Source organism: Mustela lutreola, chromosome 6 (genome assembly GCF_030435805.1).
Source record: "Mustela lutreola isolate mMusLut2 chromosome 6, mMusLut2.pri, whole genome shotgun sequence".
NCBI lineage: Eukaryota > Metazoa > Chordata > Mammalia > Carnivora > Mustelidae > Mustela > Mustela lutreola.
In genome coordinates, this window is record NC_081295.1 from 123358412 (window position 1) to 123383488 (window position 25077).

The 25077-nt window shown below is 46.2% G+C and overlaps 2 pseudogenes; one reads left to right on the plus strand and one right to left on the minus strand.

The window, feature by feature from the left end:
• The first annotated feature begins 6245 nt into the window (after positions 1-6245).
• Positions 6246-25077, plus strand: part of LOC131834701 (HLA class I histocompatibility antigen, alpha chain G-like) — a 172450-nt pseudogene continuing 153618 nt past the window's right edge.
• On the minus strand, positions 22032-23584 carry LOC131834389 (twinfilin-1-like; annotated as a pseudogene).

Here is a 25077-nt window from a genome sequence, read left to right on the forward strand (position 1 = left end):
CCTCTGCAGTGGCTTATAGAGGTGTTTTGTTGTTGATGTTGTTGCTTTTGTTTTTGTTTTTAGCAGTGCAAGTAGGAAAGTTTATTAAAGTGCAAGTACGCTCCGGAGATGTGAGAGCAGGCTGGTTCAAGGGACAGCTGTCAGAGAGGCCTTTTCTCCTGTGGAGGAGATAGAGTGGGGTGGGAGCCGAGGACAGGATGCGAGGACCAGAACTCTAGAGATATTTAGACACCGAACCAAGGCAAACCTACTGTGTGAAAGTCAGGGCCCTGGTGGGGAACACCCAAGATTCTGCAAACTGAAACAAAGTTATCCTGGCCCCTCCGGGCATCCATGGGGGCTCCCCTTTCTCTAGTAATGGCCAGCTTTTTCACTATGCTGGAAGGTGGTGCAGAAGTGTTGCCTCTGTGAGGCAATGTGTGTCTTTCCAAGAACTAGCCAGCTGGTACTTGTGAGAGCCTAAGGAGTACTTCTTGGACTGGATTTTGAGGTGTTGGACCAAGGTGAGAATGTCAGGCTGGATAAACAAAAATTCATTGGCTTGGAGGTACTCTCTCAAGACATGGGTTTATCAAGGACCCCAGGACATGGGGCAAGCTTACAGCTGGGGATGCTCTTCATAGCCCAGAAAGAATGATGTCCAACTCTCAGTGAGGTAGACATGATTTGGTTGTCCTGGCAGATGGTGGAGTGGGGGATAAAGAGGCTGAAGGAGTAGAGGAATCTTGTGAAGCCAGAAGACCCAGCACAGGCTTATGTCCCACAAAAGGGCCCAAAAGGTGCACCTGACAAAGAAGCCATCAGGAAGCTGATTGTACGTGGGCTTGCAGCACTAAGGAGTTTAGGGGTGTGTGTCTCCTGCAGGCTGGGACGACAGTAGGTTGACTCACTAGTGTCCATGGGGAAGGTGTGTCCCTGAAGAGTCAGAGGCCAAGTGGTGACAGTTAACCTGGGAAAGGCAGAGGCCATAATGACTATAATAACTCCAAAGGAGCAGAGACCTTTATCTGGTTCTGTGTTCCTAATAGGAAGAGTAAGTGGGTCCAGAACCAAGGGGTGTGGCTCCTAAATTTCCATCACTGGGGGATCATCCACTGGAGGACTTTGCATCTTCTGTCACCACCATTCTGGAGTCTGTAAAGTGGGAGGTCCTGCCTCCCACAAGGGAGACGTTCTTACGAGGGTCCCGACAGCAGTCCCATGGTCCCATACAGTACAGCCGTCTCCAGGGTACTTCTATTTATCTATCTATCTATCTATTTATTTATTTATTAAAATACTTTATTTGACAGACAAAGATCACAAGTAGGCAGAGAGGCAGGCAGAGAGAGAGAGAGAGAGAGGAAGGGAAGCAGGCTCCCCGCTGAGCAGAGAGCCCAATGCGGGGCTCAATCCCAGGACCCTGGGATCATGACCTGAGCCGAAGGCAGAGGCTTAACCCACTGAGCACCTAGGTGCCCCTCCAGGGTACTTTGAACTCCATATACCCAGACCAGCAGATGAGAGGAGTCCCCTCTTCTTTTTCATTTATTTATTTATTTAAAATTTAATTTTATTTTTTGGGTGTTCCAAGATTCGTTGTTTATGCACCACAGCCAGTGTCCCACCCAATACGTGCCCTCCTTAATACCCACCACCAGTCTCACCCATCCCCCCTCCCCCTCCCCTCCAGAACCCTCAGTTTGTTTCTCAGAGTACATAGTTTCTCATGTTCGTCACCGCATCCAATTTCCCCCAATTCACTTTACCCTTCCTTCTTCTAGTGTCCTCCGTGTTATTCCTTATGTTCCACAAGTAAGTGAAACCATGTGATAATTGAGGAGACCCCTTTTCTTGACGTAGGAGTAACTGACCCTCATCTGCATGATGTGGGAGCCCCTACAAAGGGGGAAGGAGGAATATTTTTTAAAAGATTTTATTTATTTATTTGAGAGAGAGAGAGAATAAGAGGGAGAGAGCATGAGAGGAGAGAGGTCAGCGGGAGAGGCAGACTCCCCGCCAAGCAGGGAGACTGATGTGGAACTTGATCCTGGGATTCCAGGATCATGACCTGAGCTGAAGGCAGTCACCCAAACAACTGAGCCACCCAGGTGCCCAGGAATATATATTTTTAAGATTTTATTTATTTATTTGAGAGAGAGAGAGAGAGAGACAGAGGGCATTAGCTGGGGGAGCAGGAGAGGGAGAAGGGCTCCATCAATCCCAGGACTCTGAAGGCAGATACTTAACCAATTGAGTGGAAGGCAGATACTTAACCAATTGAGTCACCCACGCATCCATGGGAGCAGGAGGAATATGTGGGGAATTCTGAAAGATTTGGGTGTCTTCTGCTTTCCCCTTTCTCCGCTGCAGCTGTGTATAGACATGCAGACCAACCAACCAGAGAAGAGTTTGATTTCTAGGCCCAGATACTGTAGGTGTAATGTTTAGGTCATATTCCCCAAGTCAGCCACAAGGACACCCACTCCTGTGCTCTGAAATCTCTAAAACATTTGTGCAGAAGCCCTGCATCCCCAGAGGGACACTAAGGCAGGCTTACTTCTGGGACACAAGGGGCTGCTCTGATGACAAGCTGTGCTTGAGGACTCCCTACTATGTACCAGGAACAGGTTTATTTCTTAGGAATACAACTGACAAAACAGCCCAAAGCCCCTGTGCCCAAGTGCCTTACATTCTAGATGCTTCCCAGGAGTGAGACAGCCACTGGAGCATTGTGAGGAAATGACACTTTGTGACTCCCATGAGTAGGATCGCTGACCCCGTGGGGCAAGGGCTCTGGGTGGAAGGCAATGGGGGGCCCCAGGGCCCCAGTTCAGGGGTGAGAGGTGGTGGAGACTAAGGGGAGGAGAAGGACTGAAGGATGAGAGAGACAGAGAGAAGGGCTACAGATGCAGGCTGAGGAGGAGAAGCAGAGGGAACGAATTCGAAAGAAGTATAGTTCTCAGATTTAAATATGTTGTTATATAGATTTTTAAAAATTAAATCTATATCTACAGGTCTTAGCAAGATATTCACTGCATCTAGTATTTACCATATTCTGTGGGGCTGCCTGAAAACCAATTACTTCCTTATGTTAGTGAGTTTAACGTGTCTAAATAAAATACAAAATGTGTCTAAATAAAATATGTGTTAGATAAAATATGCACACTACTTAGGTGTGAACAGTGCATACAAACAGGCGATGCCGGAGCACTGGTGAAGGGCATTTTGACTTCATGGAACTTGGCAACTTTGAGGTGCTTCAAGTTTGTTCACCCTCCTGGTTGAAATACATAGTATCAAACTGCTTCTTCCTCCTTCTGTGTATTGAGGATATGAGGGGAACTCACACAGACAAACTTAGGGCTATGGAAGGAAGATTGTTTCAAGAAACAAAACAGAGGATCACAGGGAAGAGAGGGGGAAAAATAAGATGAAATCAGAGAGGGAGACAAACCATAAGAGACTCATAACTCTAGAAAATAAACTGAGGGTTACTGGAGGGGAGGTGGATGGTGAGATGGGGTAACTGGGCGATGGGCTTTAAGGAGGGCATGTGGTGTAATGAGCAGTGGGTGTTATATGCAACTGAAGAATTACTGAACTCTACTTTCTGAAACTAATATTATATTATATGTTAATTAATTGAATTTAAGTAAAACAATAATAAGTAAAAAAAGAAGAAAAAATACAATAGCTTGACCTTCTGGTGCTTACTAGCACCTGTGGGGAATCAAAGCTTACTAGCACCTGTGGGGAATCAAAGCTAAAGGATCTCAGCTCTGTGAGGCAAAAGCTCAGAGCTCTGTGGAAAATAGAAAACGAGCACCTACAAAGCTTTAATACAAGGTGAGAAGGTGCCTGGGAACAGCTGGATGTACCATCTAGAGGTAAACCTTAAAGAAGAGTAGAACTGGGGTGTGTGGATGAGGGGCTGGGCTGGGGGATGAGCTGAGTGGAGAGGCAGACCTACGGAACTCCCAAGAATATCCAATTATTAAGCCAGTGTGTGCAGACAGCTTGTGGAATGTAAGATTTGAAAGGGAATTTGGGGTCTGTTTGTAGGGAGCTAGGAGTATGAAACTAATAAGTTTGAGCTTTAATTAGAGCCACAAGAGTTTTGTTGTTTCTGTTTTTTTGGGGGGGGGCACGTATTTTTAAAAATTAATGTTTTTTACTTTGCGCTAGCTGAAGACTCACATGCAATTATAATAATAGAGATCCTGTGAAACTTTTACTCAGTGGTAACAATTTGCAAAACTGTAGTCAGTATTACAACCAGAATATTAACACTGATACAATCCACTGCTCTTAGGCAGGTTTTGCTAGTGTTACTTGTGCTTATCTGGGTATGTGTTTAATTTTATGGAACCTAATAATGTATGGAGGTTTGTATATCTATAACCACAGTCAAGATATATCCCAAAGATTTTCTTTTTTTCTAATAGTTTTTAAAATATTTTATTTATTTATTTGACAGAGAGAGAGACCACAAGTAGACAGAGAGGCAGGCAGGGGGCTGGGGAGCAGGCTCCCCGCTGAGCAGAGAGTCCAATGCGGCACTCTATCCCAGGACCCTGAGATCATGACCTGAGCCAAAGGCAGAGGCTTAACCCACTGAGCCACCCAGGCGCCTGTCTAACAATTGTTAAGAAGATTTTATTTATTTATTTGAGAGAGAGAGTGAGCGAGCGAGCTGTGGAGAGGGGCAGAGGGAGAGAGAGGAGAGAGAGCGAGAAAGAGAAGCGGACTCTCTGCTGAGCAGGAAGCCTGTTGTGAGATCCTGACCTGAGCAAAAGGCAGATGCTTAACCGACTGAGCCATCCAGGCACCCCTTTTCTAACAATTTTATACTTTTAAATGTTATATATGTGTAAGTTCCATTATACATTTTAAATTAATTTTATAAAGTGATAGAGTTAGCCTTGGGTTTTGTTTGCTTATGTGTTTTTGTCTGTGGATGCCCAATTGCTCTAGCACCATTTATTGGAATACTATCCTTTTGCATTGAATTGCCTTTGTGCCTTTGTCAAAACTCAGCTGGGCACGTGTGTAGACCTATTCCTGAGTTCTCTATTCTGTTCCATTGACTTATATGCCTATTTCTCTGCCAGCATTACACTGTCTTAATTACTGTAGCCAAATCATAAGCCTCAATATATAATAGAGTGATTCTCCTCACTTTATTTTTCTTTTTCTAATGTGTTAGCTATCCTAGGTTCTATGGCTTTCCATATAAATTTTAGATAACCTTGTCTATGTCTATTAAAAAACCTTACTGCGATTTTGGCAAGAAGTGCATTAAACCTATAGATCAATTTGGAGGGAACAGACTTTTTTACTAAATTGAATCTTCTTATTCATGAACATATTATGGTTCTACTTGAGTTCTTTTATTAGCATTTTGTAATTTTCAGCACGCAGATCCTTTACGTGTTTTGTTAAGTGTATACATAGTATTTCATTTTCTTTGTAACAACTTTAGATAGTATTGTGTTTTAAATTTTGGTTTCCATGTAACCTGTTAGTATATAAAAACATCCATTTATTTTCAACCTGCCTGTGTCATTAAATGAGGTTAGTTTCTTTTCATTTCAAACACCAAACCAAACCAGACAACAGTTTGACGTCACGATTACACTGTCTGACAAAGTACAACTTAGGAGTTTTGTGAGCCTTTACTGCTGTGTTGTTTAGACATTTCTGTAGGAAGAGGCAAAATCACTTTACGGATTAGGTTCTGATGTTCAGGGGTTATCAAGGTTGTGCTACCACTGTAGTTAATTGACAAAAAGGAAACTGCTATCTGTGGGAATCTCCAGCTGGGGCTTTCTATGGTGACTTCAAACTTAAAGAAAACCCATGTGCCTTCATCTAATTGCTCACTCTCTGGCATCCAGTTTCTTGGGGGTGAGTTTTCCTTTAGAAGAGTCCGGAGGAGAGGTAAGGAGCTCAAGTTGAGAAATTCCAGAAACGGAAAGGGACAAAAGGGGCTGATCCCTGCCTGGTGTCTCTCCCTGGTGTCTCTTCCAGAAAGACCTTGGGCCAGGCCTGGGGAGCAGGTGGAGAGGAAGCAGGGGTTTCCCGGAAGGCCTGGCTCTGAAAGTCCCAGGCCTGAGATCGGTGTCTGGGGCAGGGAAGCCCAGGCCGTTATTCCCCGGGTTTCTCTTCTCCCTCTCACAACCTGTCTTGTCCTCCTGCCTGGATACTCATGACGTAGTCCCAGCTCTCACTCCCATTGCGCGCCCCGTTTCTAGAGAAGCCAATCGGCGTCGCCGCGGTTCCCGGCTTGTCGGTGCCACGGATCCACCGGAACTTAGATTCTCGAGACCCCAGGAATGCGAGTCGAAATACCGCAAAATACTCCTCCTGCTGCTGTCGGTCCCGTGACCGAGACCTGGGCGGGTGAGTGCGGGTTGAGAGGAAAGAGCCTCTGCGGTGGGAGCTAGGGGACCGCCGGGCGGGAAGGCGGGATCCCGGGGGAAGGCGCCTCTCGGCTGTCCCCGCTCCCGGCCCCACCCGGGCCTGTGTACCCCCGTCCCTCCCCGCCTCCGCCCTGTTCTCTCCCACTCAGTGCTCCCTCCGCCTGCCTTCCCGCCCCTCCGCGCCCGCAGGCTCCCACTCTCTGAGGTATTTCCCGGCCCGGCTGCGGGGAGCCCTGGTACTGGGAAGTCGGCTACGTGGACGACACGCAGTTCACGCGGTTCGACAGCGCTGGGGATAATCCGAGGATGGAGCTGCGAGTGCCGTGGGTGAAGCAGGAGGGGTTGGGGTCTTGGGACCAGGAGACGCGGGGCGCCAAGGACACCCCACAGACTTTCCGAGTGAGCCTGCACACCATGTGGGGCTACTACAACCAGAGCGAGGCCGGTTAGCGACGCGGGCCCGGGTCCAGGTCGCAGCCGTGATCCCAACTGACCGGGCTGCGGGACCGTCCGTCTCCCCACCTGGGAAGAGCCCGCGGGCACTCTACCTGCCTTTCAGTTTTGGCTTTAAGCCCTGGGGTTCGCAGGCGGGGGACCCGGGCTTCAGAGCAGAGCTTAGGGGCGGGGCCTCTGGGGCGGAGCTGACCACGGGGGCGGGGGAGGGTCGCACACCACTCAGTGGACGTCTGCCTGCGACCTGGGATCCGATGGGCGCCTCCTCGGTGGATACAGGCACTTCGCCAACGACAGCGCGGATTACCTCGCCCTGAACGAGGACTTGCGCTCCTGGACCGCGGCTGACGCGGCTGCGCAGATCACCCGGCGCAAGTGGGAGGCAGCAGGTGTGGCGGAGCCGCAGAGGAACGACCTGGTGGTCACGTGCGTGGAGTGGCTCCGGAGGTACCTGGTGATGGGGAATAAGACGCTGCATCGCACAGGTACCACAGGCCGTGGGACTTAACACGATTTCACTTCAGGCTGAGGCCTCCTAAGAGGATAGGAAGACATGGGATCCACACCACTATATGGCTCTCCTGAGGTTCTGGTCTGGAGACTAACTCTGCCTGGGTTTTCAGACCCGGTACCAGAGTGGCTCTAAGGATTTGCCTTTCTCGTAGGGAAATGGTCTCCTCCTCCATACCTGGAGGTATTAAGACCATTTCTTAATGCCATCACCCATACCTGGAGGAGGAGACCATTTCTGAAACTGATGAGCGTTTCCCTTTGACTCACAGTGCCTTTGGGAACCTTGGGGGATTGTGTTAAGGCTTTGTTCTCTGCCCCATACGCCATGTGTTTGGGGTCTGACTTTACCTATTCTGAGTCACTTGGCCTCCAGCCAGTCTAGTACGGGAAATTCCTTCTCTCACAGAAACCTGCCTTCTACATTCGGCCATCTCACCCTAATTCTAGAACTTTCCAAACAAGAAGAGATTATGTGTTCAGGCTGGTGTCTAGGTTATTGCTGTCTTTCCCCACCCAGTTGTCCTGTTCATTCTCAAGATGGCCACATGAGAGCTGCTTCAGTGGGCCAAGACAGATGTAAAGTTCTTGAATTTTTTTTTCTTTTAACAGTTTTTAAAAATTTAAATTCAGTTTACTTAACTTTTATTGTATGATTAGTTTCAGAGATAGAACTTGGTGATTCATCAATTGCCTGTAACACTCAGTGCTCATTACCTGACTTGCCCTCCTTTTTTTTTTTTTTTTTTTTGGTTTTTGAAAATTTTATTTATTTATTTGACACACAGAGAGAAATCACCAGTAGGCAGAGAGGCAGGCAGAGAGAGAGGGAAGCAGGCTCCCTGCTGAGGACCCTGGGATCATGACCTGAGCTGAAGACAGAGGCTTTAACCCACTGAGCCATCCAGGCACCCTGACCTGCCCTCCTTAATGCCATCACCCAATTATCCCTCCCCTCCCACCACCTCCCCTCCAGCAACCCTGTTTTCTAGACTTAAGAGTCTCTTATGGTTTGTCTCCCTCTCTGATTTCATCCTACTTTATTTTTCCTTTCCTTCCCTATGTTTATCTGTTTTGTTTCTTAAAACCCACATGTACATATAAAACCCACATTGTACATATTGTTACATACATACGTATGTAACATTGTTGCAAATGGCAAGATTTCATTCTCTTTGATGGCTGAGTAATATTTCATTGTATATATGTACCAAATCTTTATCCATTCATCTGTTGATGGACTCTGGGCTCTTTCCATAGTTTGGCTGTTGTGGATGTTGCTGCTGTAAACATTGGGGTGCATGTGCCCCTTCAGATCACTATGTTGATATCCTTTAGGAGATACCTAGTTGTGCAATTGCTGGGTTGTAGGGTACTTCTATTTCTACCTTTTTGAGGAACCTCCATACTGTTTTCCAGATTGGCTGTACCAGTCTGCATTTCCATCAACAATAGAAGATGATTTATTTTCTTTCTTTCTTTCTTTCTTTCAAAGATTTTATTTATTTTTTTGACACAGAGAGAGAGAGAGAACGCAAGTAGGCAGAGGGAGAGAGAGAAGCAGGCTCTCTGCTGAGCAAGGAGCCCGGTATGGGACTCAATCCCACAACTCTGGGATCATGACCTGAGCGGAAGGCAGCCACTTAACCGACTGAGTCACCCAGGCGTCCCGAGGATTTCCTTTTCTTTGCATTCTCACCAACATCTCTTGTTTCCTGAATAGTTAATTTTGGCCATTCTGACAGGTGTGAGGTGGTATCTCATTGTGGTTTTGATTTGTATTTCCCTGATGCCAAGTGACATTGAGCATTTTTTTCATGTGTCTTTAGCCATCTGGATCTCTTTGGAAAAATGTCTATTCATGTCTTCTGCCCATTTCTTGACTAGAGTTTTTGTTTCTTGGGTGTTGGGGTTGTTCTTTATAGGTTTTGGATACTAGCCCTTTATCTTATAAGACATTTGCAAATATCTTCTCCCATTAAGTAGGTTGCCTTTTAATTTGTCGATTATTTCTTTCCTCTGCAAAAGCATTTTATCTTGATGAAGTCCCAGTAAATCATTTTTGCTTTTGTTTCCCTTGCCTTTGGAGACTAGCAAGAAATTGCTGTGACTGAGGTTGAAGAGGTTGCTACTTGTGTTCTCCTCTAGTATTGTGATGGATTCCTGTCTCCATGTTGGTCTTTCATCCATTTTGAGATTATCTTTGTGTATGGTGTAAGAAAGTAGTTCAGTTTCATTTTTCTGCCTGTGACTGTCCAGTTTTCCCAACACCATTTTTTGAAGAGACTGTCCTTTTTCCGTGATGGCTATTTTTTACTGCTTTGTTGAATATTATTTGACCATATTGTTGAGGGTCCACTTCTGGGTTCTCTGTTCTGTTCCATTGATCTGTGTGTCTGTTTTTATGCCAGTACCATACTGTCTTGGTGATTACAGCTTTGACATAGAGCTTGAAGTCTGGAACTGTGATGCCGCCAGCTTTGGTTTTCTTTTTCAACATTCTTTTGGCTATTTGGAGTCTTTTCTGGTTCCATACACATTTTAGGATTATTTATTACATTTCTGTGAAAAAAGTAGAGGTATTTTGATAGGGATTGCATTGAAGGTGTAGATTGCCCTAGGTAGCATAGACATTTTCACAGTATTTGTTCTTTCAATCCATGAGCATGGAATGTTTTTCCATTTCTTTGTGTCTTCCTCAGTTTCTTTCATGAGTGTTCTATAGTTTTCTGAGTACATATCCTTTACCTCTTTGGTTAGGTTTATTCCTAGGTATTGCAGGGTTTTGGTGCAATTGTAAATGGGATCGATTCCTTGATTTCTCTTTCTCCTCCCTCATTGTTGGAGTTTAGAAAAGCAACTGACTTCTGTGCATTGATTTTATATCCCATCACTTTGCTGAATTCCTGTATCAGATCTAGCAATTTTTTGGTGGAGTCTTTGGGTTTTCTACATAGAGTATCATGTCATCTGCGAGGAGTGAGAGTTTGACTTTCTTGCTAATTTGGATGCCTTTTATTTCTTTTTGTTGTCTGATTGCTGAGCCTAGGATTTCTAGTATTACACTGAACAACAGTGGTGAGAGTGGACATCCTTGCCGTGTTCCTGACCTTAGAGGAAACATGCTCAGTTTTTCCCCATTGAGGATGATAGTCACTGTGGGTCTTTCATATATGACTTTTATGATATTGACATATGATATTCCCTTGATCCCTACATGGTGGAGAGTTTTTATCAAGAAAGGACACTGAAAAACAAAAACAAAAACAAAAAAAAAAAAAGAAGAAAGGACACTGTATTTTGTCAAATGCTTTTTCTGCACCTATTGAGAGGATCATATGGTTCTTTTATTGATGTAGCATCTCACACTGATTGATTTGCAGATGTTGAACCACCCTGTAGTCCAGGAATAAATCCTTTTAACGTACAGTTGAATCCCATCAGCTAGTATCTTGGTGAGAATTTTTATCAGGGATATTGGTCTGTAATTCTCCTTTAAAATGGGGTCTTCAGGGTGCCTGGATGGCTCAGTCACTGGGATCTGCCTTCAGCTCAGGTCAGGATCCCAGGATGGATTGACCCCTGCATCCGGCTCCCTGTGCAGCAGGAAGCCTACGTCTTCCTTCCCCACTTCCCCTGCTTGTGTTCCCTCTCTCACTGTGTCTCTCTCTGTGAAATAAATAAATAAAATCTTAAAAAAAAATAAAATGGGGTAACTATATATAGAATATATCTGTGAAGTCTGTCTGGTCCAGTGTGTCATTCAAAGCCCTTGTTTCCTTATTGTTTCTACCTAGATGATCTGTCCATTGCTGTGAGTGGGGTGTTAAAGTCCCCAAGTATTATTGTATTATTATCAATGAGTTTCCTTCATTTTTTTATTAATTGGTTTATACATTTGGCTTCTCCCAATTTAGGGGTATAAATATTTACAATTGGCAGATCTTCTTGTTGGATAGATACTTTTATTATGATATAGTATCCTTCTTCATCTCTCATTAATTTTTGGTTTAAAACCTGGTTTGTTTGATGTAAGGATGGCTACTCCAGCTTTCTTTTGATGTCCATTGTTATGATAAATGGTTTTCTACCCCTTCACTTTCAGTCTGGAGGTGTATTTAGGTCTAAAATGAGTCTCTTGTAAATAGTATATTGATGGTCTTGTTATTTTTATCCATTCTGATACCCTATTTCTTTTGGTTAGAGCATTTAGTCCATTTACATTCAGAGTAATTAATGAAAGATATGAATTTAGTGCCACTGTATTAACTGTAAAGTCACTGTTCCTGTAGATTGTCTGTGTTCCTCTCTGGTCTATGTTACTTTTTGGCTCTCTCTCTGTTCAAAGGATCCCCCTTTAATATCTTTTTCAATGGGTGATTTAGTGTTCACAAATTCATATAGTTTTTGTTTTTCCTGGACAATCTTTATCTCTCCTTTTATTCTGAGTGACAACATTGCTGGATGAAGTACTCTTGGCTGCATATTTTTCCCGTTTAGCACCTTGAATATATCATACAGTCCTTTCTGGCCTGCCAGGTCTCTGTGCATACATCTTAACCTTGTAGGTTAAGGACCTCTAGTCCTGAGGTGCTTTAAGCATTTTCCCTTTATCTTTGAAATTTGCAAGCTTCCCTATTATATGTCAAGGTGTTGACCTGTTTTTATTGATTTCTCTGTGCCTTCTGGACTTTGGACCTGAATGCTGTTTCCTTCCCCAGATTAGGGACGTTCTCAGTTATAATTTGTTCAAATAAAACTTATGACCTTTTCTTCCACTCCTCATATTCTGGGACTCTTATAATATGGATATTATTTCACTTTATGGGATCACTGTGTCCTCTATGTCTCCCTTTGTGATCTAATCATTTTTCTCTCTTCAGTTTTCTTTTTTTCAAAATATTATCCTCTGTATCACTGACTCGCTCTTCTACCTTGTTCACCTTCATTTTTATTGCTTCCATTTGGGACTACATGTCAGTAATAGCATTTTTATTTTATTTTATTTTTAAAGATTTTATTTATTTGAGAGAGAGAGTGAGAGAGAGAGATATAGAGAGAGAAGGAGCACAAGCAGGGGGAGAGGCAGGCTCCCCACTGAGCAGAGAGCCTGATGTGGGGCTCAATCCCGGGATCCTGGGATCATGACCTGAGCCAAGGACAGATGCTTAACTGACTGAGCCACCCAGGCACCCATTTAATGTAATAGCATTTTAAATGCCTGACTATATTTTAGTTCTTTTATTTTTATTTTTTTTTAGTTCTTTTATTTTTACAGTAAGAGATTCTGTAGTGTCTTCTATGCTTTTTTCAAGCCCAGCTAGAATCTTTATAGTCGTTTTAAATTCTAGTTCAAACATCTTATATCCATATTGATTAAATCTCTGGCAGTAAGTACTGTCTCCTGATCCTTCTTTTGGGATGAATTTCTCCATCTCATCATTTTGTCCGGAAAAGAATAGAAGAATGAGAAAAAAAAACAACAATAACATAAAAACACAAAACAAAACAGAAATAAACAAAACAAAACAAGAAATAAATAAAAAACAAAACAAAAACTAAACCTTGGTGTGTTTTGGTCTGCTTATTAAAAGAAACTAGATGCCAAAGTAAGAAAGAAAAAAATATATATATACACAAAAACAAAATAAAATAAAATTCAACAGAAGGAAATAAAAAATTAAAAAATAATGTATATGTAAAAATTAAAAAAAAGAATTGAAAATAAAATAGATGAAAAAATAATACTGAAAGACTAGAGAATAAAAAAAAGACCATGAATGTTATATACTGTTTTCCCCAAGAGTCAAAGCTTTGGAGCCCCTATGATCTGTCAACTTGGTGTCGGCCTTCTTGCTGGTCTTCTGCGGGAGGGGCCTCTTAAACTGATTCTCAGGTGGACTTTGCCTTGGTGGAATTGCACCTCCCTTGTGCAGAGGCTGGGCTCAGTGTAGGCTGCTCTGGGTTTCACTAGGTGGCGCTGTTTTGCGCGGAGGCTTTCAGCTTGATCAACCCGGGGAATATGGCTACACCTTGCTCTCTAGCCCTGGAGCTGAAAATTCACACTGCCCACTCTTTAGTGAGCCGCACAGAAAAGCAGTCAGTCACTCTGGTCTCCCCTGTTTCCCTACAAACTGTGTTCACCCAGACTGTGACCAAGCGTTTTTTTTATGTCAGGCACGTGACCAAGTTTCAAAACTCCAACCTCAAGGACTCCTGCAGGGGGACGGGGCAGTTCCACCCAGAGGAGGAGGGGGGTGTCTCCCTGTGCTTCTCCACTTGCTGGGCCCCTACTGGGAGAATAGTTCCCCTGACTGTGCAGTGGTTCCCTGTTTATGGCAACCCTGAGCATAAAGTGGGCGCCTACCCTCACTGATTGCAGTAGGTTTCCCCAAGCTGATGCCTGGGAACTTTCCACACTCAGGCACCCCTGTTCTTTTTTTGACCCTGGGGATCCTGAGACCATGCTCTCCCACCTCAGATTCCGCCCCACTTCGACACCTGAGTATATTTAGCCAGGGACCTCCCGTACTGGAACAGATTTCTAAAGTCCCGATTTTGTGCTCTGCTGTTTATAATACTTGGCAGCTGCCTCCTGAAGCAAGCTGTCTCTGCCCTGCCGTATGCTCCGATATTTCGATTACGATATTTCACCCTGGATTCATGTCTCCGCTCCTCCTGCCTCCCAAACAGTGGTCGCTTTCCTACTTGTAGACTTGCAGCATTTCTTTCTTCACAGCTCCCATTGATTTCTTAGATGTTCAGAATGGTTTGATAACTACTTAGCTGATTCCAGGGACCAGATGAACTTCAGTTCTCCTACTCCTCCATCATCTTAACTCCTCTCTAAATTCCTGAATTTTCTGACCCTTCTCTTCAGATGTCCCAAAGACACATGTCACCTAACATTCCGTCTCCGACTATGAGGTCACGCTGAGGTGCTGGACCCTGGGCTTCTCCCTGCGGAAATCACCCTGGCCTGGCAGCGAGATGAAGAGGACCTGACACAGGACACAGAGATTGTGGAGATCAGGCCTGCAGGAGGTGGAACCTTCTAGAAGTGGGCAGCTGTGGTGGTGCCTTCTGGAGAGGAGCAGAGATACACATGCCATGTGCAGCATTGAGGGGCTGCATCACCTTGAGGTGGGATAAGGAGGGAAGCCTGGGCACAGAGTCTGCTGTCAGGGACATCAGGAGCTGTTGTGGAGATCTTCAGTAGGGTCGGGGCTGAGACCTGGGGGTCAAGGCCCTCACCTTATCCTCTCTTCCCAGAATTCCCTCCTCGGTCCCCCATTCCTGTTGTGGGCATTTTGGCTGGTCTGGTTGTCGTTGTGTCACTGGTGCTGTGGGGGTTGGAGCTGTCATGTGGAGGAAGGAGAGCTCAGGTAGGGAAGGGGAGCACTCTGAGTTTTCTTGTCCAGGTGAAAGTCTGTTCTGCCTTGTTTACGGGCAGCACTGTTTGCACACAGGTGCGTCTCCACCATGGGGCTCATTGCCACATCACTGTGTAGTAAAGCACAGGTGAGAGTGAAAGCTATATTAATCATCCTGATGAATGTGGTGATGGACCTGATTCCCAGCAGTCAGAGAGCAAGGTCCTTGCTGAGGACAGACTACAGGAGGATGGTTGGTCTCACCCTGCCATCTCTTTTCTTCATGTCCCTGATCCTGCCCTAGGTGTACAGTGACAGTTCTGGAAACTTCCTTGTGGTCCACGCTATCCTTTTCATCTAGGATCTCAGGCCCAGCCTCCCCCATGGCATCTCATGGGATTTTTTCTTTCCCCAGGTGGAAGAGGAAGGAGTTATGCTCAGGCTGCGAGTGAGAATGGAGGGGTGATTCCTGAGACCCTGAGACAGTGTAGAGGGGACCCCATGGGGAGCTCACCCACCCCACAGCTCATCCTTTAGTTTCAGCTCCTGTGGGCTCTGACCACATTCTGTCTGTTCTTCCCCAGGCAGTGACAGTTCCCAGGGCTTTCTCCACTTCTAAAGATGAGACCCTGGAGGACGTGACATAGGCCTGACAGAGAGAAAGGGGCCATGACTGGGTTGTGGGGATTCTTTGAGTGGATATTTTGAGCATGTGGTGGGCTGTTGAGAAAGTCCACACATATGACTGACCTGAATCTATTCATGTTTGTTTCCTTTCACAGTGTGAGCCAGCTGCCTTGTGGGGGGGACTGAGTGGTGCAAGATGTGTTCACTTTCCCATCTTGTGACATTAACACCCCTGATTTCTCTTTCTGCAAAGGACATTTGAATGTGTTTGTGTTCCTATTAACATACTGTGAGGAGGTGGGGAGACAGGCCCCCCTCCCATGTGACTATCCCCTTAATCCACCTCACTGCCTCACCCCACCAAGAACTACCTGTGTTCTCTTTCCTCATCTGCTTTCCTATTCTAGCCAAGGAAGAGTGGGCCATCTCCATCCCTGTCTTTACTTTGTGTGACACTGAGCTACAACTTCTTACTTCCTTGTTGAAAATAGGACCATGGATGTCACTTGTTTTTGTTCAGTTCTTGTCATGAGGAGTGGATCAGTTAGTTAAAGGAGAAGATCCCAAAGTCTGAGAGAGGAAATAATTAGAAGTACTGAGAACCTTCCAGAATCTGCAGGTTTGGTGTGCCGGGTCTCCTCTAGGTGGGGACACGAGAAGGCTGTGAAAAGCCCTGTGGAGCCCAGTTGGTGCTCAGTTCAGTGTGGGTGTGACATGGTTACCACTTAGCTGGGGAGTTTCTCTGTTCTTTTGTCCTCATCCCTCCAGTGGGACCTGTCCTTCTAGGACAGAGACTTGGACATCACCCACACCTTGTCCTGTCTCTGGGACCGAGTGTGGGCAGCAATGTTGTGTGGCAAGGACAGCCTTGGCTCAGTCCTGGGTTGGGCCTTCAACCTATCTTTGGGTGTTTATTTGTTGTTTCTTTGTTACTGGAGAGGATTAGGCCTGTTTTCATGTTCAGGTAGGAGTTTGGTCTCTGTCAGCTTCAGGTGTCTCCTGCCTGACAGTGGCAGGAGGCGGTTGGCCCATCGGAGTCTCCACAGGCCCAGGGCGGCCCCCATGCCCAGGCACCTGTGGTACCCAGGGGTTACTTTCAGACTCATTCAGGTCTTGCCCTCCTTCTGGGGCTCAGTTGTTCTTTTCATCTTTTCCCCAGTCTTCTCTGAGGAACAGATTCTGGATTAGCTGGATTAGCAGACAGGAGCCCTGCCCGAATTTCTCATTTTGAGTTAGTTCCTGTTATGTTTCCATCCTCTGCTTGCCCACCTCTGCCCTAGCGATCCTGTGCTGGCTCCAGTCCAAAGTCAAGGAGTTAGGAAGCAGAGTCTGCGCTTCTGCTTGGTTGGGAAATAGCACCTATGAGTCAAGGATGGTGGTTTGTTGAAAATGGGAATATACTTGGTGTGCAGGGGAGGTGCTGTGAGAGTGGGGAGGAAGGGAGGCAGGGGCACAGGGTGGTGAGGAAGTATAGGGTGTGGGGGCAGCGGCAGCAGGAGGGGCGTCTGTGCTGGGCGGGCTGCAGAGCAGCTGGGGTCTGAGGCTGCATTAGTGAAGGTACTGCCTGTCGACCAGGGAGGTGCTCCTTACAGGCCAGCCCTTGACTGGCATAGGTCATGAGCCAGATACTGGACACGCTGTGGTTTGCATCTGGGAAATGTGGTTGAAGTTCCTGTGTTTTCGACAAGGTGTGGCTGCTGCTGGTCTTCCCATCACACTTTTAGCAGCAGGAATGTAGATTAGGATTCCCCGTGGCTGCGCCTCAGCCTTGCTTGCAGGGCTTGTTAAAAAGGTGATTTCTTGTCCTTGTGCCGAATACTCGGATGGAGTCTGTGGGTCTGGGGAGAGGCCCATGTGTTCTGAGAAGCCCCGCAAGTGAACCTGGTGCTCAGATGGATCTGGAGCCGCTGAGGTCAGAGAGGGGATTAGACCTGGGAGAGGGGCATTAAAATCACATTTACTATGTTTTTTTCCCTCGTAAAGAGAGGGAGGACGTTTGTTTTCACAAGGTGTGATGTGTGAGATTTACAGCATTATTTAGTCATGGGATGTCATCACGTGGGAGGATTAGGGAGCGGTTCACAGCTGGGGTGACGAGCATCTCTGAACACTTGCTCTCTGCAGCTATTCCTCTGAGCAAACCTGGAACCCAGCCCTGCTCGAACTTGAACAGAAGGTAGGGCACAAACACATGTATGCACGTGCATCTTCTGTGGATGGTCATGGAACAGGCTAGGCTGTGCAGCCAGGAGCACACCTGCAGTGGCCGTCCGGCTGTGACTCACACGGGAATCCCGGCCTCTGCCACTGGCCCAGTGGTCACCACTTGCACTGCTGAGTTGGTTGGGTTGGAACATGGGCCACTGCAGCCGCTCATGGGCCTGGGGGACACACTGTCACTCACCACCCCTGTCAAACACATCGTGCACAGTGGCAGCCTCTCTCTGTCCCCGGGTCCTGAGTCGGGTTCAGTGTGTGCTCCCCTGTCTGGTGGATCCTCAGGCTGGGTCCCACTGGAAGATTGTGGGGGAAACAGGTCTTCCTATTTGGTGGAGAGAAGTGTTCTCTTCCGAAGCCCTGACTGTGGAATTCTCCTCTTGTCGGAAGGCCGCTGGGGTGCTGCGGGCGAGGGATGGAGAAAGAGCGATTAACTGTCATTCTCAGAGCACAGATCTGAGGTTGCAGCTTGACCTGGTGCTCTGTAGGTGCTCAGGTTTGGCTGAGGGAACAAGTGGGTAATAAGTGACAGCTGTCGTCTCATTCCCCTGACACTACGTGATCAGACCCAGCTGTCGTCCACTGCAGTTCTTGCTTACAAACATGGGCGGTGGCGAGGTGGGCTGGTGGCCTGATGGCTCGGGGCAGATTTGCCCTCCTTTGTTCTTGCAAGGACGAGAAGCCCTGGGTCTTCAAGACGTGAGTGGTCTGTGTACACCAATGTGTCTTGTGACTGTCTGTTTCCCTGTGTGTGGCGATGTTCTGGGGAGAGACTCTCTAGCATCTGTCAGCGTTCACGGGACCACTGCCCAACTTGAACAACAGTGCCAGGGACATGGGAACCTGAGAGCTGAAGCTGAAGTAGGTTAAGTATGACGTTCTCGGTGGTGTGTGGCAGCCGTGACTCCATGCTGGGCCTGCTGTCTCCTTTCTTAAAAGGATCCTGAACAGCTGGTCGCAGGCAGACAGACATGATAGACAGGCTTCCGTTCTGCTTATCCTTTGCTCCTGGATGAGATGAGGCACAAGTTACTTGCTGCTCTAACTCTCAAGTTCTCTTTGTGGAGTGGAGAGGGTTTCTTCCCCCAACGGACCAGCTCTCTGATTCCCTGTCACCACCTGGATGTCCTCTGATTTGTTCATTTCACACCTAACCCTGCTGACCTGGGGTGAGCACAGGTGGGAGGACTCATCCTGCAAGTTGCCCTTAGCTCACAGGCAAGTCTCAACTCTCAGGTTCCCACGTGCCCAGTACTGTTGTTCAAGTTGGCTACAAAGTTGAGGGTACCCTGGACATTCAGTAGTTTGCTAGAAGGACTCCTAGTTCTCAGGAGAACTCCATGTTGACTGTATGGTTTATTATAAGGACACGCATGAGCAGCCAGATGAAGAGGCTCGGGAGTGTGAGAGCATGCAGGTCCCAATGCGGGACCCTCTGTCCCTGTGGACTCAGAATGTGCCCCCCTTGGAGTATATGGACATGTTCGCCAGTTCAGAAGCTCTGTGAACCCCACTGTGGAGCAGTCTTTGTGGAAGCTTCATGACATAGGCATGCTTGATTCAGTCACTGGCTGTCAGGGATGGAGAGCAGCCTCTAGAGCCTCTCCACAGAGGTCGGGGAGTGAGGCTGATGGCTCCAACTCTCTAGTCATGGCTTGGTCCTCCTAGTCTCCAGCCCCTCCTCCACAACCTGAACTGTGTAGGAACTGCAGCTAAGCCACCTCATCAGTGTATGGGTGATGCTCTTATTACTCAGGAGATCCCAAGGACTGGGGAGCTGGGTGCCAGGAACCGGGGACAAAGACCACATATTTTTATTATCCCAAAGGCCAAGTCCTGGTCTTTGACCACAGATCCCTTGTAGCAGTGGGACTAGAACTGCGGAGATGCTGGCCCAGGACTCGAGTCCCATCCAGTCATTAACAGTCAGTCCATCTTCCTGCTGGAGAACAGTGTCTCCTGGGGCCACTCAGGTCTGCTGGGTCCATTCAGTGTTGCCAGGTTCCAGAAGCAGGAATGTTCTCACAGCACACGGCTTTTTCTCTCAGGTGTCTGGGATGATGGGGCTAAGAGTGTCATCTCTTGCTCACACTTCTTCCAAGGTGCTAAGGTACTGTGGATTTCTCTCATTACATAGCGAATTTATCCCTTCCTTTACCCTCAGTTACTATTTCTACTTCTCTGCATTTATACCTCACTTTCTGCCACTGGAAGAGACATTATGTGTGGCTGCTGTGCTGATCTAGACTGCGGGCAGCAACATGAGTCTGAGAAGACTCCTCTGCCCCAGTCCACTCCCAGTCATAGAGGGGAGGGAAACACAGGGACAGAACGGGCAGGTAAGGGACCACGAGGGGATGTAGCTGTGCTTGCCGTCATCCCCAACTTTGCCGGATGGGGTGAAGGCACAGCTCTTCCCTTCAGGCCCTCTGGAATTCCCACATCAGCATTGAACAAGTACTGACAGTGTCTTGGGATCCTTCCCGTTTCTGGCACTCACACCTGCATCCCTGTCCTGAGACCCTGCATCGGGTAGGATGAATGTTGAGGTGAACCATAGTCACACCGAGGTCCTCTCTCTTGGGAAGGATTTTAGAGTCACACTGACACCTGTCCCCTCCCCCTCCTCCTCAGATCCCCCAGGAAAAAGTGTGTGGTGCAGACCGTCCTGTAGCCCCACTCACGCTGGGTGGGAGCACACACTTGTGAAGGGGTGTAAACCAGCATGTCATGCCTCCATGGCCCCGACACCCCTTTTCCACAATGTTTCTGTTGCCTGTTCCCATTCTCCATGAGGCTGTTTCTCTGTCAGCATGTGTGTATGCCTATCATGGGTTGTTATGTTTTGTCGTGTGTTTGTGGTGTGAGGAATGTGACTGAGTATTCTTTGCTGGTTCAGTACTTTTTTTCCACGCATGCACCAAGAGCCGTGTACAAGAATGTCTCAGCAGTACTGTGTATGATTGCCCCAGTGCGAAACAGGATAGACGCATATGACAGAAAAATACATAAGTTGTAGCTTATCCATACAGCGGGATACCATGCAGCCCTGAGGAAGACTGGACCGTGGCTACACCCTACAGTGTGGGGGAATCTCACGGACACAGCGCTGAGTGAAAGAAGCCACACACAGTGGTATGACCCTTTGTATGTGAAGCTGAAGACCAGGACTAATTTATAATGTCAGAAGTTGGAGAGTGGTTACCTTTTGTGGTGACGTATTGACTGGGAATCTCTGCAAAGCTCAGTGTGTTCTGCATCTTGCTCTGGAGGTAGTGCGTGGAGGTGTGCACATGTAACATTCCCTGAGCTGTCCTCACAGGACCAGTCATCTCTGTGCATTTTATCTTTTTAGATTTTTACTTGACGCGTAGCTATGCTCTGTTTTTTGCTTGTTTGTTTTAATAGCGCTCTGACCATTTGCATCTACCACTGGGTGAGCAAAGCACAATCTAGAATATGCATTCCTGCCAAGGCCTATTTGTCACCCCTTGGGGTTACCATTATGACTCTGACTTGCCAGCTACATTCAAGGCTTTCCTACCAAGGGGTCGGCCTCCTAGCTGTCTGTGGTGTTTGGTTGGCAGCCAGAACAGTTCTGTTTGGGCCTCAGAAGATGCAAGTGGACTGTAGAGTTTCACCCTTTCCCTGCATTGCCACAGCCCCCTCTGTCCCCTTATTTCCCTGACCTAGGTGGCTACCCCAAGAGAGGACACCAGGAAACACACTCATCCATTCCAATCCACTTCTAAACTCAGAAGGTGGTTCTTGTGATGGGCATCAACATGTCCTCCTTTGATGCACACCTCAAATTTCCATAATGAGCAAGGGCCCAGCCCCCATGTGGCTATTCTTTTAATAGACCATGTTTCCATTGCCCTTCTGCCTGACCATGTGGCCTGGCTGTTGGCCACTGCCCATGAGTCGTAATTCCAAAACACGGGGGCTTTACCCATTGTTCCATTTTTTCACTGCTATGCATCAACATAGACATTAGAACTATACTATGAGCAAAAGACAAAATAATCCTGAGCCTGATACAGCCATGGGGTCTTGTATAATGTCGGAAAAACACTCTAATGGAGAGGACAGTGTCTGGGAGAATTCCATTAAAAAGTGATAACAGTTAAAAAAAATACTTAAAAAACAGTATGACAAAATTAATAGCACATCCTATATAGTCTTCTGTAAACTTGACTTTAAAAACACAGAAGTGAACAGCTCAGTGAGCTGACCTGAGGGCAGTGATGTAACAGTTCTGTACTAAAAGCTGTTTTTAAAAAACTAGTATTGGAGGGGGCGCCTGGGTGGCTCAGTGGGTTAAGCCTCTGCCTTTGGCTCAGGTCAAGATCTCAGAGTCCTCGGATCGAGCCCCCACATCGGGCTCTCTGCTCAGCAGGGAGCCTGCTTCCTCCTCTCTCTCTGCCTGCCTCTCTGCCTACTTATGATCTCTCTCTGTTAAAAAAAAAAAAAGAGCCTTATTAAAAAAAAAAAAAAACTAGTATTGGAATCCTTAATATAATGAGTTTAATCATCAGTGGCTTCACTTTCAGCTGGATCCCTAGTAAGTTTTTGAATTCCTCATTTTACTGCAGGACCTTTCAGTTTTGCAAAAGTTTGCTATGTACCTGCTGCTTTGGGTTTCCTTCTTCATAAAGGAAGTCCGCTGTCAGCTCATCCCCATTTTCTTTCTTTATCTTTCTTTCTTTTTAAAAAGATTTTATTTATTTGAGAGAGAGAGAGAGCACAAGCAGAGGGGAGGGGCAGAGGGAGAGGAAGAGGCAGGCTACCTGCCAAGCAGGGAGCAAGACATGGGGCTCCATCCCAGGACCCTGAGATTATGACCTGAACTGCAGGAAGACACTTAATTGCCTGAGCCACCCAAGCACCCCATTTCGATCTAATGACGTACATTTGTAGTTGTCTTTCAACAGTTTCTAGCAGAGGAATCTCGCAGCTAAAATACAGCATCCATTCTCTTTACTGCATATGTATCCATCTGGGCATTGAATAAATAAAAACTATGGACTTCAAATCGTCTCCTTCATGGGAATGTTTCCACAGGAAGAAATGGTAGCGCGCTGAATCCTTGGGACTCCTCCTTGGCAAGTCTTTCAGTTCTGTCTTTGTCATGTTGGCCAAAATTATCATTTCATCTTTCATATGTATTTCCAACTGCACTTAATTGAGCTGTCTGTTACTTAATGTTTCCAAAGCTTGAAAAGCTTCTCGAGAAATAGGAAATGCTACTCCTTGTAGTGTTTGATGCTGCGTGTCCTCACCCATGTCAGTTTTTGCCTCATTAATTTTAATCTGCCTTGATTCTTCCTCAGCTGCGGTCAATGGGGCAGGAGACAATTGTGACAGAAGGTTGTGTTTTTATATCTGTGTAATGATGCATCTTCCTTTACTGTTCCGAACACTTCATCTGTAATGTGGCCCCCTCCAAACTCCTTTTTCAGAGTCGCACTTGTTCTTGCATACAACAAATTTTAATGATCACAAGAATGTTCTGGAGACCAGACAGTGAATATCCACTCATATCCCTGGGCATTCTGAGAGTCTAACCTGAACACTATGTAGCACGGCTCTTTGTCCTCCAGGAGGGGTAAAACAAAGGAATCATAATCCTTACCCCAGGAATCAGAATGCTGACTACACAATCCAATCCCAAGTGTTCATTTTCAATAGATATTATTAGAGGTCTGTATTTTCCATTTCTCTTCTGGCAAAGGTATTTTTATTTTAAGATCTTATTTATTTATTTGTCAGAGAGAGAGAGAGGGAGAGCGAGCGAGCACAGGCAGACAGAATGGCAGGCAGAGGCAGAGGGAGAAGCAGGCTCCCTGCTGAGCAAGGAACACGATGTGGGACTCAATCCCAGGACGCTGGGGTCATGACCTGAGCTGAAGGCAGCTGCTTAACCAACTGAGCCACCCAGGCGTCCCTGGCAAAGGTATTAACATCTTCACCTGCTTGGAGGCGGGTCTGATGGGACATGGCAGCTCCGGGCTCCCCGCTCTGGTGCCAAGTCTGTGCAGAGACATTTTGGCTCGAGTGGCACGAGTGTCACCCAGGTGCCAGGAGCAGCAAGGACAGCAGTTCCTACCGAGGCTCAGGTGTCCTGTGTCAGAGGAGTCACGACATCAGCACCTTCAGCTTGAAACTTCCCTGGTGTGTTGTACAGGGAGACGTTGCCTTGGGAAGTATTCCCAGTGTTCTTTATGTGTCAGTAAAACCCTTCCTTTCCCTATTCTTTGGCTTCATTGAGTCTTTTGCCTTAAACCCACCAAGAGGCAAATCCAGTTTTTGGAAACACAACTGCCAACCTGACAACCTCACTTGGCGTTTCCCTTTTTTAAAATTTAACTTAACTTTATTTATTTGAGAGCGGGAGACCGTAAGCAGGGGTATCCCAGGACCCTGGGACCATGATCCTGGGATATGACCTGAGTCAAAGGCTGACTATTAACTGACTGAACCACCCAGGTGCCCCTCCAGCAGAATGTGAAATAGAAGTGGTGAGTGAACATTTCGTGTTGCTGATCTTAGGAGGAAATCCAACAGTCTTTCACCATTAGGTAAAATGTTAGCTTAAGGGTTTTCATAAATGCCTTTAATCAGATTGAGGAAATTCCCTCTATTAGTAGTTGAATTTTTATCATGATAAAGTGTCCAATTTTGTCAAATGCTTCTTGTCCATCTGTTGAGATAAGCATGTGACTTTTCTTTGAGGATATTAATATGATATTTTATCTTGATTTATATGGATGGTTAACCAATCTTGCATTCCCGGAATAAATTTCATTAGGCTTGTTATTAACTTTATATGTTGCTAGATTTGATTTGCTACATTTTGTTGAGATCTTTGTGTTTCTGTGTGTGTGTATATTCATAAGAGATATTGGTCTGTAGTTTTTTTGTCTTGTGATATCTTTGTTTTGGTATCTGAATAATCCTAGCCTCATAGAATGTGTGGCGTTCCCTCCTCTTTTTGGGGGGGAAGGGTTTGTAAAGAATTGTTATTAATTCTTTCAGCATATGGTATAATTTGCAAGTGAAGCCATTTGGAATTGGGCTTTTATGTGGAATAGTTTTTGACAATTGACTCTATGTTCTACCTCATAGGTAGACCATTCAGATGGTCTAAGAAATAGACCATTCAGATGGTCTATTTCTTCTTCAGTCAGCTTTAGTCATTTGTGTCTTTCTGTGTTTTCGTCTATTTTATACAGGCAAGTTAATATTTTAGCATATAATTGTGCATCATAATCTCCTAATTCTCTTGATTTCTGTGTGGTCTGTACTAATATCACCTCTTTCATTGCTGATCCCAGCAATGTGGGTCATTTCTCTCTCTCTCTCTCTCTCTCTCTCTCTCTAAGTGAGTCTAGTTAAAGATTTGTCAGTTTGGTTGATCTTTCAGAGGATCACATTTGATTCAGTTTCCTATATTGCTATTTTATTCTCTTTTCTCTATTTCATTAACTTCT